This window comes from Gossypium arboreum, chromosome 13 (genome assembly GCF_025698485.1).
Source record: "Gossypium arboreum isolate Shixiya-1 chromosome 13, ASM2569848v2, whole genome shotgun sequence".
In the NCBI taxonomy this organism is placed as follows: Eukaryota; Viridiplantae; Streptophyta; class Magnoliopsida; order Malvales; family Malvaceae; genus Gossypium; species Gossypium arboreum.
The window spans coordinates 111,609,705-111,619,313 of NC_069082.1; positions in this window are offsets into that span (position 1 = coordinate 111,609,705).

Consider the following 9,609-nt stretch of genomic DNA (forward strand, 5'->3'; position numbering starts at 1 on the left):
ATTGACCAACTCAAAAGGGGTTGATTAAGGTAGGATTTATGTTACTTTTACTAAATTCTTGTGAAAATCTAGTTAGTAGCCAATGTCTTATTACAACCCATATGTTAATTTTCTACCTAAAAGGGTACTTAGATGGCATATGGTTAGGAAGAGGTAAATGCTAAGTGTATGGTGCTTTTGATGTTGTGAATGGAAGTAGTGGGAAAGTAAAAGAAAATTTATGTAGAAATATGGTATATGTGGATTTATAGGATGTTACAAATAGATGTGAAGCCATGCTAGATTAGGAAAAATTCGGTCAAGTGTTCATGAGATGAAATTTTGTGTTTAGGTGAATTAAAGATGATAGTATAGTTGATATCATATATATATGTATGCATATTCGCCATCAAATTAAGAGCATAGGTGATGTTGAGTCTAAGCTTTGCACATTCTACCATATATATATATATATGCATGTGTGATTGGATTATTGATAGTAGGGTGATAGCATATGGTTATTAGTGAATAGCTCAAAAACATATGGTGGGAAGATAAGAATTAGTCATGTATCTCCTATGATATGAAATCATTAATATTTTGATATAAATATTTAGCAAGACAGTTAAACTAGTTAATTTATTGATTAAGCTCAAGAAGTTAAAGAAGGAGAATCAAGCAAAGGCAAAGGAAAGAACATCGAGTAGCCGAGTTGGAACCGTTTTACCCAACACAAGGTAAGTTATTAAGCATATATTTTGTATTGATTTAAATAATCATAATACTTATGTACTTATACCGAATGGGACGATATATAAATGCATGTAGTGACAAAATTATCGATTGTAAAAAAAAAAAAAGAAGTGAGATGTATTGAGTGTTGATTTCGGCACTAAGTGTGCGGGTATAAACATTTACGATAATGAGATTGGCACTAAGTGTGCGAGTTTAATTGTATAGCACTAAGTGTGCGAGTTTGACTATTAAGCACTAAGTGTGCGGACTTACTATATATTTTCAATAATTATTAACGTTAAGTGTGCGACTTTATCGAGTAAATCATGGACAGCGGAATGAGTAGATATTTTGAGTTCAAAAGGAATAGACGTTATGTTTATATTTGGAACTGAGCTTGGTAAGTCTTGAACATATGTGGTGATTATATTTGAAGTTAGGAACATAAGATTATTGTGGAATAGATGAAATGCTATTATTAGTATAATCTAAACGAAAATAAAATGATGTGAGGAAATGCATCAAATATCATAACGAATATCATACGAGATGTCAATGGAGGCTTGGCTAGTTGAGAGCATGTAATGATAAATGTGCGTGAAATTATAGCATAGTCGGTATGGATGGAGTACCTAATCTTGCATTATTTGTTTTCTTTTATGATATTTTATAAATGGACAGCAGTGTAATGCTTATGACTTACTGAGTTATATACTCATTCGGTGTGTTTATTTGTCACTTATTTAGGTTCCTTTGATCCATTTTTGTTTGAACTTTGGTATGTATACTTTTAGCCATGCGAAAATGGCATAAATGTTAGGTTGGATTTGGTCTTATGGTACTTAGTTATAAGCAATAGTTAAAGTCTATTTGATTATTATGCCGTTTGTCATGGCTAATCATTTCCGGTGTTACACTCACGATATGGTTATTGAGTAGTAAGGAAATGCTTGGTAATGATTAGCCCTTGGTATGGCTAGTCATGATCGTACTTGGTGATATGTTTGTTAAATTACTCTAATAGGTAAAATTTACTCTAATAATAGATGCAGACAGCAGTAGTGATGTGAAATCGAAAAATCACTACAAATAGTAGATATGGAATTAAATAATGAATAAATTATGGAATCAAGCTTGATGAGTCTATTTTCACATAGAAGAAGTAAAGCAAGAATATGAGCTATATTGTATGAGATATTTAAAATCTCGTGAAACAGGTCGAACGATTTGGATCCCCGTTCAATTTGGAAACTCACCATAATTTCTACAAAGATAATTAGAAGTCATACGCTATGTAAAGATTCCTTATTGAGTCTAGTTTTATTAGGGACAAACGGTATAGTCATTGAATCTCAGACAGAGAGATATCTCGGTTCGTAATACAGAGGTCGGTGTAGTGAACCCTGAAATAGGGAGACTTTAACTAATAAACTGTACTAATTGGACGGACCAAAAATTGTGGAAAAATTTTAGTAGATAGATATATGAGTCTAGTTTCAGGAAAAATTTGCGGAATTAAATTTTGAGTTTCAGAACTCAAGATACGAATTTTTAACTGACTATAACGCAGATTGACAGTTTGTCTGGGAGTTTTAAAATAAATTGTTTGAGCTGTATAAGTGATGAATTAAGCCAGATTACACCTCGTGTTCGATCCCGGTGACGGGCACGGTTTCGGGGTGTTACATTTTATTGGTATCAGAGCTATGGTTTAGTCGGTTCTAGGACTACCATAGCGCGTATGAGTCTAGCTATACATGCCTTAATGTTAGTGTTTAATAGTGTGATGACTTTTGACGGCTAAAATTTTTGTTTTGATTAGTAAATGGATCCCGGCTTAGAGAGAACCTTAGCGGATGACGTTGAAAGTGTAGCGGCTGCTCCTGCGCAAGGGACACCGCCTGTTGAACCTCAGTCATCTGCGAATAATCAAAATGAGGGGGCAAAACAAGCCTTCTTTACTATGATGAACGAGTGGGTCGCACAATATGCCCGCACTAATCCGGCTGCCCAACCATTCTCGAATTTAAATAATCCACCCCAGGAGCCTATAATGCCATCGACTCATCGATCCTGTAAGGCCAAGTAAACCACCAGACTTGATTAGGAAGCGCGTGGCCAAGGAATTGAGCCGTGAAGTTCTTGATGATCTTTGAAAGGGACGAGTTCGCTTGATAACACCATCCGAAGTTTTGATGAACATCCCCGCACACCGATGAGTGTTTAAAGTGTGCTATATCTTTGTTGCGAGACTCACCTACTATTGGTGGAGGACCTTGATTTCCATAGTCCCAAGGAACGAGTTACTTGGGATTTCTTTCAAACAGAGTTTCAAAAAATATATTAGCCAACAGTTCATCGACCAAAAGCGTAAGGAATTCTTGGAACTTAAGCAAGGCCGCATGACAAGATTCGAATACTGAATGTGAGTTCGTAAGACTCGATCGATATGCTCTGGAGTGTGTAGCTGATGAAATTGCTATGTACAAAAGATTTGAGGAAGGATTGAATGAAGATTTAAAGCTACTAGTGGGTATTTTAGAGATAAAAGAATTTGTAACACTAGTTGAACGAGCTTGCAAGGCGGAAGAACTTGGAAAGGAGAAAAAGAAGGCAGAATCTGAAGCTAGAGACTTTCGTAAAAGATCAACGAGTAGAACTCCGTTCTTAGCTATAAAGAAGTTCAGGGAGGACACTCACAAACCGAAGAATACTGCAGGAATTTTTATTAGGACACAACCATTAACGGACTCACGAGCTACTTCGGTTGCTAGTGTGGGTAACAATCGCCAAGAAAAACCTGAATGTCCACAATGTGGAAGACGACACATAGGTGAATGTTGGGGTAAGTCCACTAACAGGGCCTGTTACAGATGCGGTTTGAAGGATCACTTCATTAGAGATTGCACGGAATTCGATGAGAGAAACAAGATGCAAGGTGCAAGACCTAGTGGAACAACGATTAGGGGTAGACCACCGAGAATTTCAGGAGGCAAGGGTGGTGGTCAGAGAGGGAATTTTGATACGGCTGTTCGATCTGAGACCCGTACTCCTGCTAGGGCATATGCCATCCGTGCACGAGAGGAAGCATCCTCCCCTGATGTTATCACTGGTACTTTCACTCTTTTTGATACTAATGTAATTGCATTAATCGACCCTGGCTCTACTCATTCTTATGTATGTGAGACTTTAGCATCCAGTAAGACGCTGCCTATTAAGTCTACTGAGTTCGTAATTCGAGTGTCAAATCCCTTGGGTCAATATGCGCTTGTTGACAAAGTGTGTAAGAGATGCCTCTAATGATCCGAGAATCTGCTTTTCCGGTGATTTGATGCTTTTACCATTTGATGAATTTGATGTTATTCTTGGTATGGACTGGTTGACCATATATGACGCAGTGGTGAGTTGCAAAAGAAAACCATTGATTTAAGGGTGCAAATAATGGGATAGTCCGAGTTGAGTCTCTTGATTTAAGGGAGTGCCAAGAACAATATCCTCGATGATCACTCGGAGATATGTGAGGAAGGGTGTGAAACATATCTTGCGTATGTATTTGATAGCAAAGAGACGAAAAGGAAACTCGGATCGGCACGGTGGTTTGCAGTATTGGATGTTTTTCCGAGGAGCTACCGGGTTGCCACTGTTCGAGAGGTAGAATTTGGCATCGAACTTGTACCTGGTACCACGCCAATCTCGATAACCCCGTATCGTATGGCATTAACGGAATTAAAGGAATTGAAAATTCAGTTGCAAGAATTGACGGATAGAGGTTTTGCTCGATCGAGTTTTTCGCTATGGGGTGCACCAGTATTTTTTGTGAAAAAGAAGGATGGAACCATGAGGTTGTGCATCGACTATCGTCAGTTGAATAAAGTAACAATAAAGAATAAATATCCGTTACCGCGTATTGATGATTTGTTTGATCAATTGAAGGGAGCCTCAGTGTTTTCAAAGATAGATTTGAGGTCGGGTTATTATCGGTTGAGAGTTAGAGACTCGAGACATACCCAAACCGCTTTTAGAACGAGATATGGTCACTACGAATTCTTAGTGATGCCGTTTGGGCTTACTAATGCCCTTGCGATATTCATGGATTTAATGAATCGAATTTTCAGACAATACTTGGATCAGTTTGTGGTTGTGTTTATTGATGATATTTTAATTTATTCCCAAGATGAAGCTGAACATGCCGAGCATTTGAGATTAGTATTACAGATTTTACGAGACAAGCAGTTGTACGTAAAATTCAGTAAATACGAATTTTGGTTGAGAGAGGTTAGCTTTTTGGGGCACGTCGTATCCGCATCGGGAATTAGAGTTGATCCGAACAAAATTTTGGCCATACTCGATTGGAAACCTCCGAGGAATGTTCTTGAAGTTAGGAGCTTTTGGGACTTGCAGGATACTACCGACGGTTTGTAAAAGGTTTTTGATGATAGCTGCACCGCTGATTGAAACTACTTCAAAAAGATGTTGAGTTTGAATGGTCGAAGTTGTCGAGAAAGTTTCAATCGACTAAAAACCTGCTTAATCAAGCTCTAGTACTAGTACAAATGAGTCCAGTAAAGAGTTTGTCATTTATAGTGATGCATCCTTGCTTGGGCTAGGGTGTGTGTTGATGCAAGAAGGTCGAGTTGTAGCTTACGCGTCGAGACAATTAAAGCCGCATGAGAGAAACTATCCGACCCATGATCTTGAATTAGCGGCCATAGTGTTCGCCTTGAAAATATGGCGACATTACTTGTTTGGAGAAAGGTGTCATATTTCCTCGGACCACAAAAGTCTTAAATATTTGATGACTCAAAGAGATCTGAATCTGCGACAAAGACGCTGGCTTGAATTGTTGAAAGATTATGAACTTATCATTGATTATCACCCGGGCAAAGCTAACGTGGTTGCCGATGCTTTAAGTCGTAAAGCGTTATTTGCTTTGAGAGCGATGAATGTTCACCTGTCCGTCTCACCCAAAAATGTGCTAGTAGCTGAATTAAAGGCCAAACCATTATGGATTCGTCAAATATTTGAATCCCAGAAAGTCGACGATGAATTGGTTGCTAAACGAGCTGAATGTGCTTCGAATGAGGAATCGGAGTTTCGGATTGACGACAATGATTGCTTGACATTCAAAGGTCGATTATGTGTTCCAAGAAATTCGGAACTTATTTCGATGATTTTGAATGAGGCTCATAATAGCCGAATGTCTATCCACCCGGGTAGCACAAAAATGTACAATGATTTGAAATGTCAGTTTTGGTGGTCTGGTATGAAACGAGACATCTCTGACTTTGTGTCGAAGTGTTTGATATGTCAACAAGTGAAAGCAGAACATCAAGTGCCTTCGGGATTACTTCAGCCAATCATGATACTCGAATGGAAATAGGATCGGGTAACAATGGATTTTGTATCTGGTTTACCATTGACACAAAATAAGAAAGACTCGGTCTGGGTTATCGTTGATAGATTGACAAAGACTGCTCATTTTATCCCTATCCGTACAGATTTTTCGCTTGATAAATTGGCAGAATTGTATGTCTCTCAGATTGTAAGATTACACGGGGTACCTATTTCTATTGTGTCGGATAGAGATTCGAGATTCACCTCGCGATTTTGGAAGAAATTGCAAGAAGCTTTTGGTACCAAGTTGCATTTTAGCACTGCTTTTCATCCACAGACTGATGGTCAATCCGAACGGATAATTCAGATACTCGAGGATATGTTGAGATGTTGCATCCTTGAGTTTAGTGGTTCATGGGAGCGGTATTTACCTTTGATTGAATTCGCGTACAACAATAGTTTTCAATCAAGCATCAAGATGGCACCTTACGAGGCTTTGTACTGTCGTAAATGCCGTACACCATTGTTTTGGACCGAGCTCGGTGAAAGTAAAATTTTCGAGTCGATTTGATTAAAGATCTTTGAGCGTAAAGTAAAAATAATTCGTGAAAGTCTGAAGGCGAGATCGATCGTCGAGAAGTCGACGCGGATTTGAAACGAAAAGACATTGAGTATCAGGTGGGAGATAAAGTGTTTCTAAAAGTTTCGCCTTGGAAGAAGATACTCAGATTTGGCCGTAAGGGCAAATTGAGTCCGAGGTTCATTGGGCCGTATGAAATATCCGAACGAGTTGGCCTAGTTGCATATAGATTGATTTTACCCCCCGAACTTGAGAAGATTCATAACGTTTTTCATGTCTCGATGCTTCGACGATATAGGTCCGATCCATCACACATAATTACTCCATCTGAGATCGAAATTCAATCGGATTTGAGTTACGAGGAAGAACCGGTTTGCATTCTAACACGTGAAGTAAAAGAATTGCGAAATAAGAAAATCCCATTAGTGAAGGTATTGTGGCATAAACATGGGGTCGAAGAAGCCACTTGGGAGCTCGAGGATTCGGTGATGTAACGTTATCCAAATTTATTTGGTAAGATTTTCGGGATGAAAATTTTGAGTGAGGAGAGTTGTGATCTAATTCGACCCTAGTCGGAATGTGGTTTCGAGGCCACAAGACCGAGTCCCAAAATTTATTTAAAATTTGGTTGCATATCCTCTATGTGTATTAGTGCATGTGTGAAAATTTGATGTTTTAATTTAGACTTATGAATGTGAATTTCATGTGATTGACTTAGTTGAGAACTTAAGAAAATATGATAGGGGGATATGTAAGGACCAAATAATAACAAAGTGAGGAAACTTGGGTTTGCATGTCAAATTGCCCAAAAACCCAAGTAGTGGCCGGCCAAGCCATGATGCCCATCCACTAGGTTGAATTTCAATGCAATTCTTTTATTAGTTAGCAATTAAAATAAATTAAAGAAAGGAATTAAAAAGAAAAGATGAATAAAATAAGGAAGGAAGAGGGAGTATTCATCTTCTTTCTTTTCTTGCAATGGCCGTGAGTTAGGAGAAGGAAAGAATACATGCTCTAGACATTCGGCCAACTCAAAAGGGGTTGATTAAGGTAGGATTTATGTTACTTTTACTAAATTCTTGTGAAAATCTAGTTAGTAGCCAATGTCTTATTACAACCCATATGTTAATTTTCTACCTAAAAGGGTACTTAGATGGCATATGGTTAGGAAGAGGTAAATGCTAAGTGTATGGTGCTTTTGATGTTGTGAATGGAAGTAGTGGGAAAGTAAAAGAAAATTTATGTAGAAATGTGACATCCCAAAATTGACCCTAGTCGGAATGTGGTTTCGGAACCACAAAACCGAGGCATAAAAATAATTAAAAATTTATTTTGATGCCTATAATATGTGTGTGCTCATGTATGACATTTTATGATGATTGATTTAGTGTTATAAAGGTGAATTTCACTAGAAAGGACTTGTGTGAGAAAACTTAGAAATGAGATAGGCAAATGTTGAAGTGGCCTAATAATGCATGAAGTGAAATAAATGGAGTTGCATGTCAATTATCCCATTTCCTAAGGTGGATGGCGGCCATGACAAATTATGGGCAAGGGAAACATGTTCCCAACATGTCTTGCTAATGGATGATGTTAGAATGGTTATTATATTGGTGTTAGTAGGAAGAAAAAAAAGGGGTATGTGTGGTTGCCCCCTCCCCATTGCCGTGTATTGAGCAAAGAAAAAAAAAAAGAGAAGTTTGGTTCATCTTCCTCCTAGCTTAGCCGATCCTTCAAGAAGAAAAGGGAAGACTTAGCATTCGGTCACTTGAGCTTGAACTAAGGTATGGAATCCATGTTAGTCTTTGAAATCTTTGCATGTATGAAGCTAGTTACTAAGTCCTTTACTTGCTCATGTCAAAAAAAATTTGAAGGTGGTAGTAATACAAGTGTTCGCCATGGAGGATGTTTAAGGGAGATGGTTGTTGCCTTTATGATGTAAGGAATAATTAGAAATGGGTGAAAGAAACAAGTCCTTGTTCTTGATTCTTCTTGGCCGATTCTAAGGGAGAAAAAGAGAGCAACCATGTGGTTTCTAAGCCATAAATAAGGTGACCCATGTTAGAAATTGTGATTTTGAGGTGACTAGAACATTCGGCCATGCATGTTGTCTTCCTTGGTGAGTGTTTTAATGTTGTTGTGATGAAAGCATGGAGATGAGTGAGTTGAATGTTTAACAAAAGGAAATTTTGTGCCATTGAGTTCTTGTTGTTATGTGTGTGTGTGCATGAGTATTCGCCATGCTATAGAATTTATGTTGCAAAATGATTAATTCTTAATGAGAAGTATAATAGTACTTGTGAATGAGCTTGAGAGTATTTAAACAATTAGACATGAAAAGGGTGGTAATGAGGCTGAAAAAATTGTTGGATGGTTAATTGGGTAAGGAATGAAGCATTCGACCATATGGGGTATAAATGGGCATAGGTGTTAAATACCTTGTATTGGAAACTTTGATAAATAAGTAGCAATAAATTAAGATGAGATTGAGTAAATTTTCAGCTTAGTTGTGTTAAGTATTCGGCAATAACCATAATAATGCATGTGAATGCCGTATGTTTGTGTTTGATGGAGAGGTAAATTGTTTGATTTAGCTCAAGAGCAAAGGGGAACTAGATTGGACAAAGGAAAGGAGAAAGCAAACGAGTAGCCGATTTGGAACCGTTCTACCCCAAACAAGGTAAGTCATTAAGCACATATGTTTGATATTGCTTAAATGATTGGAAAATCTATGCAATTGTGTTTAATGGAATGCTATATATGTATAGGCTATTATATTTTGTCGAATTGTGGGTTGTAAACTTTAAGCCATGTGAAAATGGCCTATGGGGTCGTCGAGTGGGATGCTAGAACCTATAGCCACGAGTCTTAGAAACTCTGATTTTGATAAGGTGGCCATAATTTGTGTCATGTATGATGGATGATTAAGGCCAAGGAAAGATTCATGAAATTGGCATAGTCTCATCAAAGAATCGCTATTG